This window comes from Urocampus carinirostris, chromosome 8, assembly GCF_059441175.1.
Source record: "Urocampus carinirostris isolate Australia breed hairy pipefish chromosome 8, RoL_Ucar_1.0, whole genome shotgun sequence".
In the NCBI taxonomy this organism is placed as follows: Eukaryota; Metazoa; Chordata; class Actinopteri; order Syngnathiformes; family Syngnathidae; genus Urocampus; species Urocampus carinirostris.
Window position 1 is genome coordinate 38400742 of NC_142356.1, and position 23808 is coordinate 38424549.

General features: G+C 49.0%; 1 pseudogene; it reads right to left on the reverse strand.

Annotated features, from left to right (window-relative positions):
- Window positions 1–1488: 1488 nt before the first annotated feature.
- On the reverse strand, window positions 1489–3970 carry LOC148361827 (insulin-like growth factor 1 receptor; annotated as a pseudogene).
- Window positions 3971–23808: the final 19838 nt, after the last annotated feature.

A 23808-nucleotide genomic window follows, 5' to 3' on the forward strand; every position in this document is an offset into this window, starting at 1 on the left:
GTCCCCCAACACTAGCCCAGTTCTCAGCCACTAGTGGCGGGCACAATTCCCCAAACACCGGGTCGATAATATGCGCGCAAATCCCCAAACACCGGCCCGATAATACGCGCACAATTCCCCAAACACCGACCCGGATTTCAGCCACTATTGGCAGGCACAAGGGGGAACGCGCTCGTCCAAGGCATCTCTGGAAGTCCGGTTTCAATACTTTAAAATTTGAAAAACTTTTTTTTACGAACTCACTCCGACGTGTGACCCGCCGGACACCCGTGCGCGGTTTTAACGGGGCGCGCAGCCTAAACACAAGCCGAGAACGAACCGCAAGAGGCAATCCCGGCGCCGGCCCCGACAGCACAGCTCTACGAGCAGGCCACATCCGCAAAAGCGCCACTGGAGGGCACTCGTTTGGGAGGATTCAAAAGCCCCGCCTCTCAAACGATAGAACTTTCACCTATTTAACGGTCTTGTACTTTCTGGTCGATGCAAATCGGTCGTCCGACCCGGGTATAGCCCCGTTGCGCATTTAAGCCACTATTGGCGGGCACAAGTCCCCAAACACTAGCCCAGTTCTCAGCCACTAGTGGCGGGCACAATTCCCCAAACACCGGCCCGATAATACGCGCGCATACCCCCAAACACCGGCCCGATAATACGCGCACAATTCCCCAAACACCGGCCCGGATTTCAGCCACTAGTGGCGGGCACAATTCCCCAAACACCGGCCCGATAATACGCAAGCAAATCCCCAAACACCGGCCCGATAATACGCGCAAAATTCCCCAAACACCGGCCCGATAATACGCGCACAAATCCCCAAACACCGGCCCGATAATACGCGCACAATTCCCCAAACACCGGCCCGGATTTCAGCCACTATTGGAGGGCACAAGTCCCCCAACACTAGCCCAGTTCTCAGCCACTAGTGGCGGGCACAATTCCCCAAACACCGGGCCGATAATATGCGCGCAAATCCCCAAACACCGGCCCGATAATACGCGCACAATTCCCCAAACACCGGCCCGGATTTCAGCCACTATTGGCAGGCACAAGGGGGAACGCGCTCGTCCAAGGCATCTCTGGAAGTCCGGTTTCAATACTTTAAAATTTGAAAAACTTTTTTTTACGAACTCACTCCGACGTGTGACCCGCCGGACACCCGTGCGCGGTTTTAACGGGGCGCGCAGCCTAAACTGTCAGGTTTAACCCAACAGATGTACAAAACCTATATACAAAAAGGACAGAGAGAACATGATGTTTGATTTACTTGCAAGGAGAAATATCCATAGTCTACCCTAAGGCAGTCTGCTGGATACTCTGAAATATTCTTATGCTCCTTGTCTATTTATTGTGTTCGGAAGGCCCTAATTTACATAAGGTCTCCTCTGCTAAGGGAATGGGAGTAACAAAACAAACAGTTGAGACCTGTTTATACGATAACATGTTATCTATAGCAAACAAAAACTAGGTGTGCCTGCGGTCAGAGAGGTCCCTTATCTGGCCGCAAATAAGGTGTTATCCTGTTTCCTCCTTCTTCAAACACAAGCAAGAAAGGCGCATTGTATGCAAAGAAGCTTGTGCAATAGTAGAATAACATCTTTAGAGTTTAAATCCATCATTTCCCTCCTGTTTATTCACTTTGCACTATTTCTCTTTGTCATCCAATAACTTCTCTCGATTTTCAGTTACAGAATCATGTTATAGTACTCATGTTACACTTAGAGGTTAAACTTTGTCGTCTGATTCACCGTAGTCAAAAACTTCTGAAAAAAGATCTGGAAAATGTAAGGAAGTGGCATTTGCCAGGCCAAAAAGGTCCCGGCGACGACGATCTTGAGGTCTTTGCAAAAAAAAATGGCGTTGTGGAGGAAGTTCTCAAAGAGCTTGAGAAAGACGCGGTCATCCTTCTCCCGGTCCTTCTCCTCTGGGGTCTTTGGGCAAACGCAGCAAGGACCCTTCTTGGCCCCGGACAATTCCGACTTGGTGGGCTTGCTGATCTCCTCCATGTCGCTAAATCCCGTGGCAGGGATCCGGATCGGGATCTTCAGCTCTTTGGAGTAGTAATTGTGCAGGTATAGCTCTCGGTCTTCTGGCTGCCGCTGCCATCTGACGAGGTAGTAGGTTAGGTTGCCGTTGGGAAAAAGAGGCGGCGACCATTTGACCAGCAGCTTCGTGGATGAATTTGCGTAGGCACGGGGTTCTTTGGGCACGGTCGGCAATGACAGACGAGTTCGAATTCAAATAATGTCACTCTTTGCACCAGGAATGTGCTTGTCCTCCACCCGCAGGGTAATGGCCTTGACAAAAATGGCATACTGGGTCCAGGGTTTGAGGTGGTGAATGGCGACTTTGGGGTTCGTATTATTATCCTTTGGAAGATCCACGTCCACCATGTGCCAGCTGTTGGAACCGCAGCCGTCCTGGCCGTCGAATTCGGTGATGTTCTGAGAAGGGGCCTCTTTGTAGTAGACCATAAAGCTGATAAGGCCTTTGTAATCCCGTGGATGGTAGCGCTCCCACATCAGGCGGATGGCATAGCTGGACGTGCTGTTGGACAAAATCCTGAGGACGTGGCTCACACAACTGGCTCTTTCGCCGTTATTGCGAAAGTCGCCTTCCTGGGGCTTTTCCGTGACGCTGGTTTTCTCCCACATGGTGTGGATCTCAGACATGCAGAGTTTGGTATTGAGGCTGAAGAAGAGGCGTCCCGCACGGATGGTTAGGTTGTGCTGAGTCCAGTCCCAGAGGTTGTGAAGGTGCTGGATGTTGATGTCCAGATTGCCGGCGATGACGGTGCAGTCCTTGAGGGACTGAGCGGCGTTCACCGAGTCGATGACGGAGGTGGAGCAGATTTTGTCGCATAGGCTGTTGCAGGCGCTGCACAGCATCCGATTACTCTCGTTGGTGCGGACCCGGAGGGGCAGTCGGGCATGCACTCGCCCTCGTGGATGACGAAGTGAACGTCGCTGGGCAGGTGAACTTGTGAGCAAAGGTCCATGGTGATGCAGCGCCAGCCCTCGAACTTGAAAGTGCCGGGCGGGCAGTCGGGCACGCAGCAGCCTTCGTGGTAATAATGCAGGCAGGCGGCGCATGCCGTGTCGCTGTTTGCGTGCGTGCAGCTGCCCAGACATTGGCGGTGGCAGCATTCGCCTTTTTCGGTGCAGGCGTGCTTGCAACGGCTGGGACACATTAATCGTTGTCCATTCGCAGCAGCTCCACCAGGATGGAAAGTTCTTTTTCCTACCACACTGCAGCACGGTTGTATGCCGCAAACTTCCAGTGAGAGGTTTTGAAGTGACCCTGCAGCGCCCTCCAGAGTTGCAGGGTTGGAGCTCTCAGCAAGGAGTGTCAAATATGGCTTCACCACTGCCGGGTGGAAAAGCATCTCAGCGCCCGTGGGGTTCTTGGAGAAACCTGGGGAACGCCATCCCAGTTGTCTTCCTGAGAGTTCTTTTACTTTTTCTTCTTCTCTTTTGCACATTAAGGTTTTCTTCAAATAACAATAAAAACGTTGCTATAATTGCTACTATCAATTCGCCTACCGCTACCATTCTACCTGTTAGCATTCTACCTGCAGATCTGCAATTCCTCCTAACACTTCCAGAGTTGTGGACAATCTTCACTGGTTTGAGACGACTGCAAACTATAATTGCAGCCCCCTTTGTAGCCAGACTTCCTCTGAAAGTTTTGTTGAGGAATAACAGCTCTCCATTAGGTACCACAGTGCTATTACAATGACGCCTAAGAACAATCAAATTGTATGCTAAAATAGAAACATCGAAACAGTTGTTTTACTCATGCTTAATTACTTTCTTACAGTGTGTCAAATGAGCTCATGTGTTTTTCTGCAATCTTTACTGCTTTTTATCAGAACCCAATCACCTGGTTCAACTAATTGGCTTTCCTGTGGAGACATAGAAAGTGTATCATCGTTCTCATTAGGATCTGCTAGTTGCTTCTGGTGCTGCAACATTTTTCTCATGTAATCAGCCAGAGTACTTTCATCATCAGTTTCCCACATATTTTTAAAGAATGGTAATTCACCAAATATTACTTCATATGGTGTTAGCACATTTGTACTGGTGATGTTAATATACAGTTTTACTAATTCTAGACATTTAGTCCATGGTCTTTTGGTTTCTTCCATACACTTCCTAAGTCTGTTTTTTTTTTATAGTTCCATTCTTTTATTTCCACTAACCCTGCACTTTATGGGTGATAAGCACAGTGATCTTTTAGGTCTATATGAAATGCCTATTTTAGTTAATTTTTTTTGATTTACAAAATGTGAACCATTATCACTATAGATCTTTTCTGGAATCCCATAACATGGAATTATGTCTTGGCATAATGCTTTAGCTACTGTTAGCGCATCTGGGTGTTTTGTAGGAAAAAGCTCTATCCATTTTGAGAATGAACCTATTATCATTAAACATAACTTTTTCCCTTCACTATTGTTAAGTTCTATAAAGTCCATAAAAGGTGATTTATTACAGTTCTCTATCTTTGGAAACTGTCCTCTCTTTGGTCTTAGATTACCCTGAGCATTGTGCTTTGCACATATCAAACATGTTCTACAATTTTTTATTTTATTATTATTATTATTATTTTTTTTTTAATAGGAGTTAAAACCATAGGTTATCAATATCTGGTTTATCAATCCTACTATCCCTCCTGTTGAGACATGTCTTCCCATGTCTCAATGTTTCTGCCCATTTGTATAGATTTTTTGGTAGGATTGGTTTATCTTCTTGTCATTTACAGATTCCATCTTTTAGGTGTACTCCTTTTCTTTTCCAGAGTTCTTGCTCTGGTTTAGGCGATTGTTGTTGCATTTCTTGTAGTATTTTGTTTTTTAAGGCATTTTCTGTTAGACTTAGAACTGTTATTTCTCGTTGTGCAGCTTGTTTTGCTATTTTATCTGCAAATGCATTGCCCTTTGAAACTGGGTTTGTTTCTGGTGTGTGGGCCACACATTTACATATAGCTAACTGTTTTGGCAGCTGCACTGCTTGTAATAGTTCTGTTAGCAGTTTTGCATGTGTCACTGGTTTTCCTGTTGATGTTATCATACCTCTATTTTTCCAGTGTTGTGCAAACGTGTGAGTTGTTGCATAGGCATACTGGCTATCTGTGTATATTGTTGTTGTTGTTCTTTCATAAGTTTGCAGGCTTCTGTTAGGATCACTAATTCTGCAGCTTGAGCTGAACAATGTTGAGTTAATGCTTCTGCCTTTAATACTTTATCATGTGTTACTATAGCATAGCCTGTCCTCCTTTTTCTGTTTCATCTTTCTTTCCTACGAAACAATACTTTCTCTGTTATTTTAGCCTTTTTTTCTTTTGTTCACGTTTTGTTTCCTTTCTTCTTTAAGTTAAATGACCATGTAAACATTATTTTTTATCCATGTAGATATATTTTTAAATTGTCATGATCTGTCTCAAGATAATTAATCTGCTATTTTTAAATTCCTATGATCCTACCTACTCAAGGTCAATCAGTTTCTCGTTATCTTCTGAAAACACTCCTTCCATAGAAATTGTTTCTTTTTAACTATAAGTCAGCATTTGTTACGTATTTATTAATCATTTGTTAATTGTAACATGCTTATACTTAAAAATTAAGCGTGGCTTATTTCACCTTCTCTTGAAGGACTTTTTATCAGTTGTCCTCCTAGGGGATCTTGTCCTTGGCGCTAAACTTATCAAAATTCCAAACCATCACACTGCCTAAACATCAAAAATCTCAAAAATGCCAAATGGAACTCAACGTCAAATCTTTTTTAATTGTCATTTCCTCTCTCTTCAATCATAATCAACTATCTTTTCTCATTGATTCAATATAAAACAACATATACTTGTCACTAATAAATTGCCTTATCAACTCGCATTGTATTATATTATATTATTATCATAATCTTCGGTTTGCAATAGTATTTTCTCTTTGCAGCCCCTTAATATCCTTAGAGATTAAGAGCTATACAAATAAACATGACCTTATCTGAATTAATACTTGTGTCTTTTTTTTCCTTTTAAAAACAAAGCACATTTCATTTAGAGATTAAAACAGAAAATTTAATTTCCAATCTCACGATTTCTTTTTCTGTGTTAATACGTCGTTATTTTCAAACTCATTTCAAAATTTTGATTATTTGAAATGACTCAGATTTCCTGCTCTTTAGTATGCAATATTCTTTTTCTTTCCCTGGTTCTACTAATATGTCATCTACATAAGTTAATAGTTCGCTCTTATTTAGAGGCTCGAAACTTACTTGAGAGTAAATTCTTGGACTTTCACAATACCCTTGAGGTAATCTGGTGTAGGTATATATTTTCCCTTTAAACGTAAATGCAAACCAGAATTGACTGTCTTTATGCACTGGTACTGAGAAAAATGCGTTGCTTATATCTACCACTGTGAAATACTTTGCCTTTGGGTTCAGAGAGTTCAATAGTGTGTGTGGATCTGCCACACACGGGGACCTCTGGATCACTGCGTTATTTACCGCTATCAAATCCTGAACCATTCTCCACCCTGAAGATGGGGGTGCCTTCTTTACAGGAAATATCGGTGTGTTTACGGGTGACTCAGCGTATTCTACTAGTACTCCCGCCTTCTTTAGATCTTCTATTACTGGTTCTATTCCTTCCATTGCATCTGGTTTTAAAGGATATTGTTTTATTCTGGGCCGATGTTCTGTTTTGGGTCTTATTATTATAGGTTGTGCTCCTTTTACTAGTCCTACATCTGTGGGTCCCTGGGACCATAGTTTATTAGAAATTTGTTTTAGTAGCTCCTGCTGTTCCTTAGTAAAGTAAATGTGTCATTCCTTCTTTTTTTTTCAGATGTACTCCTGAGTTTACTATTATAGTCCAGAATAATGACTTCCTGGATAGTCCAGTAGAATCGCTGAACCATGTGTTAACGCCTGTTGCTACCCAATACCGTACATTTTCTCCTCTGTAATATTATTTGTGTATAAATATTGTGGTATTTCTTTCTTCTTCTTCTAAAGCAAAACAACATATTATGTCCATGCTTATTAGCATTTAATTAGATATTCATCCCCTTGCAATAATTTTTTTTTATATTTGTAGCTTTTCTATAAAAGTAATGTTATAAATGGTAAATGGTCTGCATTTATACAGCGCTTTTCAAGTCAACGAAGACCTCCAAAAGCACTCTATAATGTGCTTCACTCTCACCCATTTGCTTTTAGTCATCTAGACTTAACACAATTCAATGTTGAAAAAGTAAAGTTATTTGTCCCAATCTATGGTATTACGGTTAGTCTCACTTAATTTTCAACCAATTATCTTTTTTGATATTTAATTAACTTTCCCCTTTATGTTTCTCTTTTTTTTTTTTTGTATGCTCCTTTTCTTAATATTTATTTTCTTTTCCCTTTATACCTTCTTTTACTTACTCTTATCTTTCTGTATTTGTAACTTCCCTACCTGTTCTGCCAACAATCCATTCTCAACATAACATTCCTTCCTTACACGCTCTCTCACAATAGCTTTTTAGCTCACCAGTTTAATGCGAAAATGACGTTTAATCATCTCACTTAATTTTAATTTTTTCCTTCAAACCAATTAAATCTACTATTTTAGCTTCACTTATTTAATGTGAAATTCACATATATTGATGTGCAACAAGTTATATTACTCATTTGTATTCCACTCAATACATTTTTCCTCCATATTCATTGAAAATAAATTATTTATTAACGCTTTTTCAATACTTTTTGTATAAAAATGCCTTTATCTCAAATTAATTTATTCCAATTCACTCAATTAGATTTTTCCTAGTCTTCCCAGTCCTTATTTTACCATTTTTTTTTACTGAAAACAGGAATATCTTATCTTTTTCTGTATTATTCTGTCATTATCTTGAATTAACGCATCTAAAATAACTCACTCATTTTTTTCCCTAAATTTCTCAGTTTTTAATTTATCGATTTTCAACTAAAAAATTCGGACCGCAAGAAAAAAATCTCCAGAACCATCTGTGGCCCCCGGTGCCTGTGTTAAACACCCTTATGGTGAACACCTATTCCTCAAAAAATCTACTTTTTCCAACTCCTTTAATCTGTTCTATCAATTCTTCTTAAATATCACTCTTTAAACAATCTCAGCTCTTTTGAAAACGTCCTTTTTTTTTTAGCGTTTAGCTTTCTTTTTGACGAGCAAGACACACAAACACATAACATAAGACATACACAGGGCCCAAACAATCAAACTTCTAATAAATTTAACAAAATTTGGTGATTTAGGTTTCTTATTTTCTCTTTATAGAGTATGTTTTCTAAGTTTAAAACCTCTTCTTCAAATCTCTCATGGCGAGTTTTGAAAAGATATTCTTCCTCTTCCTCATTTTTATCCTTTAGCTTTATCTCTATTTCATTTCAGGCTTTGGTCCTGGTTCCGGGCCTAGTCATGCACTCTGATGGTCTTGTGGGGAAGGGTTGCTTCTGCAATTTATAGCAATATGCCCTTCCTTCCCACAAGACCAACAGGTTCTAGGTTTATTGCATGCACGTGATCCAAAACCTCTGCCTCTACCTTGGCCTCTACCTCTTCCTCGGCCTCTACCTCTAGATTGTTGAAAGAACACTGTGGTTCCTTCATCTTCTTGGTAGAAAATTGTTGATGGCTTCTTCTCCCCTTTCTTACTTTTGATCACTTTCTCAGCATGGAGGGCATGATTTATGTATTCTGCAAGTGTTCCCCCATTCATGCTTCTATAGTGGCGATTTACCCATCCACTAATCTCTGGTAAGGAGCCTGAGTGCAATGCATTTTTTAATTGTTGTTTATAGGGGCCCTCGTCAGCTCCATCACCAGGTTCTAACCCACTATGTGCCCTAAACACCTTTTCCATTCTTACTCTGTATTCATCAAATGGCTCATCTGGTTTTTGTTTACATCTCCCTATTTCATTGTAATTTGCTCTTTTCCTGTATTTAGTTCTGATTCTTTCTAAGAGAGGGGTCACCTGTTGTGTCAATCGTTCAGATTCGGGTGCAAGTATCACGGGAGGGTTAGCGTCATTAGTTGGAGAGTATGCTACTTTTACGTGGAACCAATCTGGCCCTAATTGTGTCATCCAAACTTGCTGTACTTCCATTCCGTTTAGATGATAAGATCGCCTTAGATTTTCTATCTGCGTTATGCATTCCGCTACATCCTCCCCTCCTGTCTTGCTATTTTTATCCAGACTTGTGTCTGTTCATAACCTTCTTTTCTCATCTTATTATTTTTCTGTTTGTATTTGTTTCTTATTTTTTGTTGCAGTTCTCTAATGCCTGCTGTGGACAACTTCCCATTAAAGTTATATTGTTTTATCCAGTAACATAGGGGTTCTATTGCTGAGGAATCTTCCTTTTCAATAACTTTCCAGTCTTTGCACGAAAAATCTTCTAAAAGCTTCTGTTTTGCTTTACTTTGCCCCTTTCCCATTTTTAGAACTAAATTTGGACTCAGTGGTTTTTAATACCTAGTGTATTCTAACACTGAGTTTCTCTTTCAACAGGATGGTGATAAATAACCTTTTGTGGTAAAACTCACTTCTACCTTTTTCCCAGGTGGAGTTTTCTTGCCTACATGCATCCACAAAGGCTCACCATTTATTCCCTGTTGCTTTGGTATAAAATACAATTACCTAGTGGTAATAGTATTTTCTTTCACACTCACTTTCACTCTTTTTGAAGAACAAAGAACTTCCCTTGAGTTCTTTTTAAACAGAGAGGAACCCTTGCCCTTTTACTTAGAGGAACCCTTGCCCTCTTACTTAAAGAACTTCCCTTGAGTTCTTTTTGAAACGGAGAGGAACCCTTTCCCTCTTACTTAAGACTTCACTGTGTCTTAAGGCTCACTGGCCACGTTTCTCTTTTACCTAATAGTGCCTAGGATTGTTAGGATTTATTTTCTTAACTCTGTTTTGAATTCTTCACACTCATACCCTTTTACTTTAGTCACATGCATTCCTTTTTAAAATAAAAGTTTTACTCACAGTTCTCTGAGTCCTTGGACTTTCCGTCAACCTTCGGATCCCAACTTGTAAGGAAGGGACCAGTCCCGAAAAGGGTCTTAATGCTGTGGCCACAGACTTGCCTGGATCTTTACTCACACGCTGGGATCGTCAGGTATCTTGGAATCCGGCTTTCGAAGGACCAAATAAATGTCAGGTTTAACCCAACAGATGTACAAAACCTATATACAAAAAGGACAGAGAGAACATGATATTTGATTTACTTGCAAGGAGAAATATCCATAGTCTACCCTAAGGCAGTCTGCTGGATACTCTGAAATATTCTTATGCTCCTTGTCTATTTATTGTGTTCGGAAGGCCCTAATTTACATAAGGTCTCCTCTGCTAAGGGAATGGGAGTAACAAAACAAACAGTTGAGACCTGTTTATACGATAACATGTTATCTATAGCAAACAAAAACTAGGTGTGCCTGCGGTCAGAGAGGTCCCTTATCTGGCCGCAAATAAGGTGTTATCCTGTTTCCTCCTTCTTCAAACACAAGCAAGAAAGGCGCATTGTATGCAAAGAAGCTTGTGCAATAGTAGAATAACATCTTTAGAGTTTAAATCCATCATAAACACAAGCCGAGAACGAACCGCAAGAGGCAATCCCGGCGCCGGCCCCGACAGCACAGCTCTACGAGCAGGCCACATCCGCAAAAGCGCCACTGGAGGGCACTCGTTTGGTAGGATTCAAAAGCGCCGCCTCTCAAACGATAGAACTTTCACCTATTTAACGGTCTTGTACTTTCTGGTCGATGCAAATCGGTCGTCCGACCCGGGTATAGCCCCGGTGCGCATTTAAGCCACTATTGGCGGGCACAAGTCCCCAAACACTAGCCCAGTTCTCAGCCACTAGTGGCAGGCACAATTCCCCAAACACCGGCCCGATAATACGCGCGCATATCCCCAAACACCGGCCCGATAATACGCGCACAATTCCCCAAACACCAGCCCGGATTTCAGCCACTATTGGCGGGCACAAGTCCCCCAACACTAGCCCAGTTCTCAGCCACTAGTGGCGGGCACAATTCCCCAAACACCGGCCCGATAATACGCGCAAAAATCCCCAAACACCGGCCCGATAATACGCGCAAAATTCCCCAAACACCGGCCCGATAATACGCGCACAAATCCCCAAACACCGGCCCGATAATACGCGCACAATTCCCCAAACACCGGCCCGGATTTCAGCCACTATTGGCAGGCACAAGGGGGAACGCGCTCGTCCAAGGCATCTCTGGAAGTCCGGTTTCAATACTTTAAAATTTGAAAAACTTTTTTTTACGAACTCACGCCGACGCGTGACCCGCCGGACACCCGTGAGCAGTTTTAACGGGGCACGCGGCCTAAACACAAGCCGAGAACGAACCGCGAGAGGCGATCCCGGCACCGGCCCCGACCGCACAGCTCTACGCGCACGCCAGTTCCGCAAAAGCGCCGCCGGAGGGCACTCGTTTGGGAGGATTCAAAAGCGCCGCCTCCAAAACGAACGAACTTTGGCGTGCTTCCAAAAACACCCGAAGGGCATGTCCCCAAACACCGGCCCGGTTTTACGCCCGCAAGTCCCCAAACACTCGCCGTCTAGCGAAACCCGCGCGCCGGCCCCTCACGACCGCGCGGAACCGTTTTGTACTCAAACATACTCAATAGTACCACGGCCCCCCGCGCGGTCGGCCGGTTTTTGGGGACTTGTGCCCGCCGCCTCACTCGCATATCCAAGGAAGGCAGCGATCCGCTTGCTCGGGGCACAAATCCCCGACTCGCAATCCGGCGGCGTTATTCGGGACCCCGAGCGGCGCCGGACTCAAACGGCGCAATGTATTTCCAAAGGCAGCCGCAGTACCGCCAAAATCCACGCAGAATTCAAAACGCCAAAAGGGAAATTGATGTAAAATGACCCCGTTTTCTTTTTGGGCGCCGGCCTCAGCGCCGAGTGCGTCAGGGCTCGCGGAGCTTGCGCCGGCTGGCTGTCTCCGGGGCGGATCGCGCGCGGTTCACGCTCCTGAGGAATCCCCAGGCCCTGGCGGGCACAGGTGTCCAAACACCGGCCCGGTTTTATGGTTCCAAGTGCTGCGGTAGGGCGGCCCCCCGTGGGTGCGCGGCTGTAAATCCACGAAGCTGCGATTTTCAGTATGAAAATCTTGCGCCAGGCCGTTTGGGGACTTGTGGGTATAAATCCGGGGGAAGTTAAAGGCACCTCGGCAAAAGCCCCCGTGATGCCACTTAATTTGGCTTTTTTGGGGGTTTTGGCTGTGGTTTCGCTGGACGGCGGGCACCGCATTGCCACAAAAGCGCCGCCGGAATTTCTAAGTCCCGCGAGGTTTGGAGACTTGTGCCCCAAATCAAGTCAAAATTCAAAAAGCCAAATTAAGTCAAACCTTGGGGACTTATAAGCCGACAATAGTGAAAACGTAAAGGGCAAGTGCCGATTTTGTCGTCCCGTCTGATCTGAGGGCGTGTGCGTCCCATGAAGTCCGGTTTCAATACTTTAAAATTTGAAAAACTTGAAGGGCCCGGCGCACGGTCAGAGTTGGGCCGGTTTTTGGGACTTGTCGACTCCCCCCCGCCCGAGCCGGTGTTTCGGTTCGCGGATTTCAGGCCCGAGCGGGAGACACCGGGCGCCGGCGCGCAAGCGGGGTAGCGCGCTCGCCCGAGGCATCTCTGGAAGTCCGCTTTCAATACTTTAAAATTTGAAAAACTTAGAAATTTTTAAGAAACTCGCTCCGACGCGTGACCCGCCGGACACCCGTGCGCGGTTTTTACGGGGCGCGCGGCCTAAACACAAGCCGAGAACGAACTGCAAGAGGCGATCCCGGCACCGGCCCCGACCGCACAGCTCTACGCGCACGCCAGTTCCGCAAAAGCGCCGCCGGAGGGCACTCGTTTGGGAGGATTCAAAAGCGCCGCCTCCAAAACGAACGAACTTTGGCGTGCTTCCAAAAACACCCGAAGGGCATGTCCCCAAACACCGGCCCGGTTTTACGCCCGCAAGTCCCCAAACACTCGCCGTCTAGCGAAACCCGCGCGCCGGCCCCTCACGACCGCGCGGAACCGTTTTGTACTCAAACATACTCAATAGTACCACGGCCCCCCGCGCGGTCGGCCGGTTTTTGGGGACTTGTGCCCGCCGCCTCACTCGCATATCCAAGGAAGGCAGCGATCCGCTTGCTCGGGGCACAAATCCCCGACTCGCAATCCGGCGGCGTTATTCGGGACCCCGAGCGGCGCCGGACTCAAACGGCGCAATGTATTTCCAAAGGCAGCCGCAGTACCGCCAAAATCCACGCAGAATTCAAAACGCCAAAAGGGAAATTGATGTAAAATGACCCCGTTTTCTTTTTGGGCGCCGGCCTCAGCGCCGAGTGCGTCAGGGCTCGCGGAGCTTGCGCCGGCTGACTGTCCCCGGGGCGGATCGCGCGCGGTTCACGCTCCTGAGGAATCCCCAGGCCCTGGCAGGCACAAGTCCCCAAACACCGGCCCGGTTTTACGGTTCCAAGTGCTGCGGTAGGGCGGCCCCCCGAGGGTAGGCGGCTGTAAATCCACGAAGCTGCGATTTTCAGTATGAAAATCTCGCGCCAGGCCGTTTGGGGACTAGTGGGCATAAATCCGGGGGAAGTTAAAGGCACCTCGGCAAAAACCCCGTGATGCCACTTAATTTGGCTTTTTTGGGGGTTTTGGCTGTGGTTTCGCTAGACGGCGGGCACCGCATTGCCACAAAAGCGCCGCCGGAATTTCTAAGTCCCGCGAGGTTTGGAGACTTGTGCCCCAAATCAAGTCAAAATTCAAAAAGCCAAATTAAGTCAAAACTTGGGGACTTATAAGCCGACACCAGTGAAAACTTAAAGGGCAAGTGCCGATTTTGTCGTCCCGTCTGATCTGAGGGCGTGTGCGTCCCATGAAGTCCGGTTTCAATACTTTAAAACAGGGGTGTCAAAGTCAAATGGACGGAGGGCCAAATAAAACATTTGGCTACAAGCCGAGGGCCGGACTGTCCAATCTTTACTGAAACCAAGATTTAACCTACTGAAAACACAACAAATATATTACAATATGATTGGATAAATAAAGCAATATTTTCTTATGACTCTGTCAGTCATTTTTAATTTCAGCAGGCACAAAATACAAATGTCCTTTATATAAAAAACTCATAACATGTCTCATAACAACAACTCATAACCATTTTCTATCATTCAATCATCTGAAATTATTAAAAAGAAATATTGCCTCGAAATACAATAAAATAAAGTGCAAAAATCTCTTGTTACTTAAAACCAATAGCAATCAACACACTGGACCTCATCTGTCCTGCTCAAATGTACATTGACTTTCCTTTCTGGGCTTTCTCTGGGTTAGTGTGAAAAAAAGGAATTACTGATTAACAAATAATAACAATCAAAAGTCATTTTCTCTGCTAAATAGGAGACAATTTTATCAAAAGACTGTTGTCCACATCAAGATCTATTTTCCATGAAAAGCCGAAAAACAAGAAACACTCCCAGGACAGAGTCGGCAAACAAAAACAACATAGTCAACATAGACAATAAAGCTTTAAAATTCCCGAGGGGAACAACAAAAAACAAGACCTTCTTTATGTGCATATTTAACTTTTAAAATTGAACGGAGTAAAAACTTCAAATGTGTAATTGCACAGGAAACATTACTGTATTATTACTGTATTTACATACATTTATATACAGTACTGTATTACTACAACTCTACATTACTTGTTTGAGGCTGACGCTGATACTTGGCAGTGCTTCATCTTTTGCACAAGTTGCTCTTTTAGATTGTTAGACAACAGGTCTACGCGATCAGCAATGGTATTTCTGCTCAGGCTGGTGTTTGAAAAAAGTTGTCTTTTGACTGCGCAAAGTTCGTCACAGACTTTAAGCATACAGTTTTTGATGAAATCCCCCTCGGTAAATGGCCGGGCTGATTTGGCGATCTCCTCTGCTAAAATAAAACTGGCCTTGACAGCAGCCTCGCTTTGTGACTGGGCTTTTCTGAACAGACCCTGTCGAGATTTGAGATCTCGTTTAAATTCCTTGACCCTCTGTAGCCTTTGTTCTATGTCCAGAATCTTGGTTTTCTCCGTGTGTTTTGTTTCATGATGCCGTCTAATATTATACTCTTTCATCACCGCCACACTTTCTCCACATAGCAGACACACAGGTTTTCCAGCTACCTCCATGAACATGTACTCCAACTCCCACCTTGTTTGAAAGCCCCGGTTTTCATTGTCCACCTTCCGTTTAGCCATTTTTGATTTTTGCTGTTTGCTAATGACTGCTGCTGATCCACTGCTGAATAAATCAAACCGCCCCCCGCTTTGCTCCCGCTCGGCGCGTCCCCGTTGCATTGTGGGAAATGTAGTATTCATGCGTACTGCGGGCTGCTGGCTTGCAGCAGCCTGCGGGCCGGATCTAATAATATATTGATATCGTCACGCGGGCCAGGTAAAACCCTCTCGCGGGCCTGATGTGGCCCGCGGGCCTTGACTTTGACATGTGTGCTTTAAAATTTGAAAAACTTGAAGGGCCCGGCGCACGGCCAGAGTTGGGCCGGTTTTTGGGACTTGTCGACTCCCCCCCGCCCAAGCCGGTGTGTCGGTTCGCGGATTTCAGGCCCGAGCGGGAGACGCCGGGCGCCGGCGCGCAAGCGGGGTAGCACGCTCGTCCAAGGCATCTCTGGAAGTCCGCTTTCAATACTTTAAAATTTGAAAAACGTAGAATTTTTTACGAACTCACTCCGACGTGTGACCCGCCGGACACCCGTGCGCGGTTTTAACGGGGCGCGCAGCCTAAACACAAGCCGAGAACGAACCGCAAGATGCAATCCCGGCGCCGGCCCCGACAGCACAGCTCCACGAGCAGGCCACATCCGCAAAAGCGCCACTGGAGGGCACTCGTTTGGGAGGATTCAAAAGCGCCGCCTCTCAAACGATTGAACTTTCACCTATTTAACGGTCTTGTACTTTCTGGTCGATGCAAATCGGTCGTCCGACCCGGGTATAGCCCCGGTGCGCATTTAAGCCACTATTGGCGGGCACAAGTCCCCAAACACTAGCCCAGTTCTCAGCCACTAGTGGCGGGCACAATTCCCCAAACACCGGCCCGATAATACGCGCGCATACCCCCAAACACCGGCCCGATAATACGCAAGCAAATCCCCAAACACCGGCCCGATAATACGCGCAAAATTCCCCAAACACCGGCCCGATAATACGCGCACAAATCCCCAAACACCGGCCCGATAATACGCGCACAATTCCCCAAACACCGGCCCGGATTTCAGCCACTATTGGAGGGCACAAGTCCCCCAACACTAGCCCAGTTCTCAGCCACTAGTGGCGGGCCTAATTCCCCAAACACCGGGCCGATAATATGCGCGCAAATCCCCAAACACCGGCCCGATAATACGCGCACAATTCCCCAAACACCGGCCCGGGTTTCAGCCACTATTGGCAGGCACAAGGGGGAACGCGCTCGTCCAAGGCATCTCTGGAAGTCCGGTTTCAATACTTTAAAATTTGAAAAACTTTTTTTTACGAACTCACTCCGACGTGTGACCCGCCGGACACCCGTGCGCGGTTTTAACGGGGCGCGCAGCCTAAACACAAGCCGAGAACGAACCGCAAGAGGCAATCCCGGCGCCGGCCCCGACAGCACAGCTCTACGAGCAGGCCACATCCGCAAAAGCGCCACTGGAGGGCACTCGTTTGGGAGGATTCAAAAGCGCCGCCTCTCAAACGATAGAACTTTCACCTATTTAACGGTCTTGTACTTTCTGGTCGATGCAAATCGGTCGTCCGACCCGGGTATAGCCCCGGTGCGCATTTAAGCCACTATTGGCGGGCACAAGTCCCCAAACACTAGCCCAGTTCTCAGCCACTAGTGGCGGGCACAATTCCCCAAACACCGGCCCGATAATACGCGCGCATATCCCCAAACACCGGCCCGATAATACGCGCACAATTCCCCAAACACCGGCCCGGATTTCAGCCACTAGTGGCGGGCACAATTCCCCAAACACCGGCCCGATAATACTCGCGCAAATCCCCAAACACCGGCCCGATAATACGCGCAAAATTCCCCAAACACCGGCCCGATAATACGCGCACAAATCCCCAAACACCGGCCCGATAATACGCGCACAATTCCCCAAACACCGGCCCGGATTTCAGCCACTATTGGAGGGCACAAGTCCCCCAACACTAGCCCAGTTCTCAGCCACTAGTGGCGGGCACAATTCCCCAAACACCGGGCCGATAATATGCGCGCAAATCCCCAAACACCGGCCCGATAATACGCGCACAATTCCCCAAACACCGACCCGGATTTCAGCCACTATTGGCAGGCACAAGGGGGAACGCGCTCGTCCAAGGCATCTCTGGAAGTCCGGTTTCAATACTTTAAAATTTGAAAAACTTTTTTTTACGAACTCACTCCGACGTGTGACCCGCCGGACACCCGTGCGCGGTTTTAACGGGGCGCGCAGCCTAAACACAAGCCGAGAACGAACCGTAAGAGGCAATCCCGGCGCCGGCCCCGACAGCACAGCTCTACGAGCAGGCCACATCCGCAAAAGCGCCACTGGAGGGCACTCGTTTGGGAGGATTCAAAAGCGCCGCCTCTCAAACGATAGAACTTTCACCTATTTAACGGTCTTGTACTTTCTGGTCGATGCAAATCGGTCGTCCGACCCGGGTATAGCCCCGTTGCGCATTTAAGCCACTATTGGCGGGCACAAGTCCCCAAACACTAGCCCAGTTCTCAGCCACTAGTGGCGGGCACAATTCCCCAAACACCGGCCCGATAATACGCGCGCATACCCCCAAACACCGGCCCGATAATACGCGCACAATTCCCCAAACACCGGCCCGGATTTCAGCCACTAGTGGCGGGCACAATTCCCCAAACACCGGCCCGATAATACGCAAGCAAATCCCCAAACACCGGCCCGATAATACGCGCAAAATTCCCCAAACACCGGCCCGATAATACGCGCACAAATCTCCAAACACCGGCCCGATAATACGCGCACAATTCCCCAAACACCGGCCCGGATTTCAGCCACTATTGGAGGGCACAAGTCCCCCAACACTAGCCCAGTTCTCAGCCACTAGTGGCGGGCACAATTCCCCAAACACCGGGCCGATAATATGCGCGCAAATCCCCAAACACCGGCCCGGATTTCAGCCACTATTGGAGGGCACAAGTCCCCCAACACTAGCCCAGTTCTCAGCCACTAGTGGCGGGCACAATTCCCCAAACACCAGGCCGATAATATGCGCGCAAATCCCCAAACACCGGCCCGATAATACGCGCACAATTCCCCAAACACCGGCCCGGATTTCAGCCACTATTGGCAGGCACAAGGGGGAACGCGCTCGTCCAAGGCATCTCTGGAAGTCCGGTTTCAATACTTTAAAATTTGAAAAACTTTTTTTTACGAACTCACTCCGACGTGTGACCCGCCGGACACCCGTGCGCGGTTTTAACGGGGCGCGCAGCCTAAACACAAGCCGAGAACGAACCGCAAGAGGCAATCCCGGCGCCGGCCCCGACAGCACAGCTCTACGAGCAGGCCACATCCGCAAAAGCGCCACTGGAGGGCACTCGTTTGGGAGGATTCAAAAGCGCCGCCTCTCAAACGATAGAACTTTCACCTATTTAAAGGTCTTGTACTTTCTGGTCGATGCAAATCGGTCGTCCGACCCGGGTATAGCCCCGGTGCGCATTTAAGCCACTATTGGCGGGCACAAGTCCCCAAACACTAGCCCAGTTCTCAGCCACTAGTGGCGGGCACAATTCCCCAAACACCGGCCCGATAATACGCGCGCATATCCCCAAACACCGGCCCGATAATACGCGCACAATTCCCCAAACACCAGCCCGGATTTCAGCCACTATTGGCGGGCACAAGTCCCCCAACACTAGCCCAGTTCTCAGCCACTAGTGGCAGGCACAATTCCCCAAACACCGGCCCGATAATACGCGCAAAAATCCCCAAACACCGGCCCGATAATACGCGCAAAATTCCCCAAACACCGGCCCGATAATACGCGCACAAATCCCCAAACACCGGCCCGATAATACGCGCACAATTCCCCAAACACCGGCCCGGATTTCAGCCACTATTGGCAGGCACAAGGGGGAACGCGCTCGTCCAAGGCATCTCTGGAAGTCCGGTTTCAATACTTTAAAATTTGAAAAACTTTTTTTTACGAACTCACGCCGACGCGTGACCCGCCGGACACCCGTGAGCAGTTTTAACGGGGCACGCGGCCTAAACACAAGCCGAGAACGAACCGCGAGAGGCGATCCCGGCACCGGCCCCGACCGCACAGCTCTACGCGCACGCCAGTTCCGCAAAAGCGCCGCCGGAGGGCACTCGTTTGGGAGGATTCAAAAGCGCCGCCTCCAAAACGAACGAACTTTGGCGTGCTTCCAAAAACACCCGAAGGGCATGTCCCCAAACACCGGCCCGGTTTTACGCCCGCAAGTCCCCAAACACTCGCCGTCTAGCGAAACCCGCGCGCCGGCCCCTCACGACCGCGCGGAACCGTTTTGTACTCAAACATACTCAATAGTACCACGGCCCCCCGCGCGGTCGGCCGGTTTTTGGGGACTTGTGCCCGCCGCCTCACTCGCATATCCAAGGAAGGCAGCGATCCGCTTGCTCGGGGCACAAATCCCCGACTCGCAATCCGGCGGCGTTATTCGGGACCCCGAGCGGCGCCGGACTCAAACGGCGCAATGTATTTCCAAAGGCAGCCGCAGTACCGCCAAAATCCACGCAGAATTCAAAACGCCAAAAGGGAAATTGATGTAAAATGACCCCGTTTTCTTTTTGGGCGCCGGCCTCAGCGCCGAGTGCGTCAGGGCTCGCGGAGCTTGCGCCGGCTGGCTGTCTCCGGGGCGGATCGCGCGCGGTTCACGCTCCTGAGGAATCCCCAGGCCCGGGCGGGCACAGGTGTCCAAACACCGGCCCGGTTTTACGGTTCCAAGTGCTGCGGTAGGGCGGCCCCCCGTGGGTGCGCGGCTGTAAATCCACGAAGCTGCGATTTTCAGTATGAAAATCTCGCGCCAGGCCGTTTGGGGACTTGTGGGTATAAATCCGGGGGAAGTTAAAGGCACCTCGGCAAAAGCCCCCGTGATGCCACTTAATTTGGCTTTTTTGGGGGTTTTGGCTGTGGTTTCGCTGGACGGCGGGCACCGCATTGCCACAAAAGCGCCGCCGGAATTTCTAAGTCCCGCGAGGTTTGGAGACTTGTGCCCCAAATCAAGTCAAAATTCAAAAAGCCAAATTAAGTCAAAACTTGGGGACTTATAAGCCGACACTAGTGAAAACTTAAAGGGCAAGTGCCGATTTTGTCGTCTCGTCTCATCTGAGGGCGTGCGCGTCCCATGAAGTCCGGTTTCAATACTTTAAAATTTGAAAAACTTGAAGGGCCCGGCGCACGGCCAGAGTTGGGCCGGTTTTTGGGACTTGTCGACTCCCCCCCGCCCGAGCCGGTGTATCGGTTCGCGGATTTCAGGCCTGAGCGGGAGACACCGGGCGCCGGCGCGCAAGCGGGGTAGCGCGCTCGTCCGAGGCATCTCTGGAAGTCCGCTTTCAATACTTTAAAATTTGAAAAACTTAGAAATTTTTACGAACTCGCTCCGACGCGTGACCCGCCGGACACCCGTGAGCAGTTTTAACGGGGCACGCGGCCTAAACACAAGCCGAGAACGGACCGCGAGAGGCGATCCCGGCACCGGCCCCGACCGCACAGCTCTACGCGCACGCCAGTTCCGCAAAAGCGCCGCCGGAGGGCACTCGTTTGGGAGGATTCAAAAGTGCCGCCTCCCAAACGAACGAACTTTCGCGCGCTTCTAAAAACACCCAAAGGGCATGTCCCCAAACACCGGCCCGGTTTTACGCCCGCAAGTCCCCAAACACTCGCCGTCTAGCGAAACCCGCGCACCGGCCCCTCACGACCGCGCAGAACCGTTTTGTACTCAAACATACTAAATAGTACTGCGGCCCCCCGCACAGTCGGCCGGTGTTTGGGGACTTGTGCCCGCCGCCTCACTCGTGAATCCAAGGAAGGCACTGATCCGCTTGCTCGGGGCCAAATCCCCGACTCGCCATCCGGCGGCGTTATTCGGGCCCCCGAGCGGCGCCGGGCTCAAACGGCGCAATGTATTTCCAAAGGCAGCCGCAGTACCGCCAAAATCCACGCAGAATTTAAAACGCCAAAAGGGGAATTGATGTAAAATGACCCCGTTTTCTTTTTGGGCGCCGGCCTCAGCGCCGAGTGCGTCAGGGCTCGCGGAGCTTGCGCCGGCTGACTGTCCCCGGGGCGGATCGCGCGCGGTTCACGCTCCTGAGGAATCCCCAGGCCCTGGCAGGCACAAGTCCACAAACACCGGCCCGGTTTTACGGTTCCAAGTGCTGCGGTAGGGCGGCCCCCCGAGGGTAGGCGGCTGTAAATCCACGAAGCTGCGATTTTCAGTATGAAAATCTCGCGCCAGGCCGTTTGGGGACTAGTGGGCATAAATCCGGGGGAAGTTAAAGGCATCTCGGCAAAAACCCCGTGATGCCACTTAATTTGGCTTTTTTGGGGGTTTTGGCTGTGGTTTCGCTAGACGGCGGGCACCGCATTGCCACAAAAGCGCCGCCGGAATTTCTAAGTCCCGCGAGGTTTGGAGACTTGTGCCCCAAATCAAGTCAAAATTCAAAAAGCCAAATTAAGTCAAAACTTGGGGACTTATAAGCCGACACTAGTGAAAACTTTAAGGGCAAGTGCCGATTTTGTCGTCCCGTCTGATCTGAGGGTGTGTCCGTCCCATGAAGTCCGGTTTCAATACTTTAAAATTTGAAAAACTTGAAGGGCCCGGCGCACGGCCAGAGTTGGGCCGGTTTTTGGGACTTGTCGACTCCCCCCCGCCCGAGCCAGTGTGTCGGTTCGTGGATTTCAGGCCCGAGCGGGAGACACCGGGCGCCGGCGCGCAAGCGGGGTAGCGCGCTCGCCCGAGGCATCTCTGGAAGTCCGCTTTCAATACTTTAAAATTTGAAAAACTTAGAATTTTTTACGAACTCGCTCCGACGCGTGACCCGCCGGACACCTGTGCGCGGTTTTTACGGGGTGCGCGGCCTAAACACAAGCCGAGAACGAACCGCGAGAGGCGATCCCGGCACCGGCCCCGACTGCACAGCTCTAAGCGCACGCCAGTTCCGCAAAAGCGCAGCCGGAGGGCACTCGTTTGGGAGGATTCAAAAGTGCCGCCTCCCAAACAAACAAACTTTCGCGCGCTTCCAAAAACACCCGAAGGGCATGTCCCCAAACACCGGCACGGTTTTACGCCTGCAAGTCCCCAAACACTGCCGTCTAGCGAAACCCGCGCGCCGGCCCCTCACGACCGCGCGGAACCGTTTTGTACTCAAACATACTCAATAGTACCGCGGCCCCCTGCGCGGTCGGCCGGTTTTTGGGGACTTGTGCCCGCCGCCTCACTCGCATATCCAAGGAAGGCAGCGATCCGCTTGCTCGGGGCACAAATCCCCGACTCGCAATCCGGCGGCGTTATTCGGGACCCCGAGCGGCGCCGGACTCAAACGGCGCAATGTATTTCCAAAGGCAGCCGCAGTACCGCCAAAATCCACGCAGAATTCAAAACCCCGTTTTCTTTTTGGGCGCCGGCCTCAGCGCCGAGTGCGTCAGGGCTCGCGGAGCTTGCGCCGGCTGACTGTCCCCGGGGCGGGTCGCGCGCGGTTCACGCTCCTGAGGAATCCCCAGGCCCTGGCGGGCACAAGTGTCCAAACACCGGCCCGGTTTTACGGTTCCAAGTGCTGCGGTAGGGCGGCCCCCCGTGGGTGCGCGGCTGTAAATCCACGAAGCTGCGATTTTCAGTATGAAAATCTCGCGCCAGGCCGTTTGGGGACTTGTGGGTATAAATCCGGAGGAAGTTAAAGGCACCTCGGCAAAAGCCCCCGTGATGCCACTTAATTTGGCTTTTTTGGGGGTTTTGGCTGTGGTTTCGCTAGACGGCGGGCACCGCATTGCCACAAAAGCGCCGCCGGAATTTCTAAGTCCCGCGAGGTTTGGAGACTTGTGCCCCAAATCAAGTCAAAATTCAAAAAGCCAAATTAAGTCAAAACTTGGGGACTTATAAGCCGACACTAGTGAAAACTTAAAGGGCAAGAGCCGATTTTGTCGTCCCGTCTGATCTGAGGGCGTGTGCGTCCCATGAAGTCCGGTTTCAATACTTTAAAATTTGAAAAACTTGAAGGGCCCGGCGCACGGCCAGAGTTGGGCCGGTTTTTGGGACTTGTCGACTCCCCCCCGCCCGAGCCGGTGTATCGGTTCGCGGATTTCAGGCCTGAGCGGGAGACACCGGGCGCCGGCGCGCAAGCGGGGTAGCGCGCTCGTCCGAGGCATCTCTGGAAGTCCGCTTTCAATACTTTAAAATTTGAAAAACTTAGAATTTTTTACGAACTCGCTCCGACGTGTGACTCGCTGGACACCCGTGAGCAGTTTTAACGGGTCGCGCGGCCTAAACACAAGCCAAGAACGAACCGCGAGAGGCAATCCCGGCACCGGCCCCGACCGCACAGCTCTACGCGCACGCCAATTCCGCAAAAGCGCCGCCTGAGGGCACTCGTTTGGGAGGATTCAAAAGTGCCGCCTCTCAAACGAACGAACTTTCGCGCGCTTCCAAAAACACCCAAAGGCCATGTCCCCAAACACCTGCCCGGTTTTACGCCCGCAAGTCCCCAAACACTCGCTG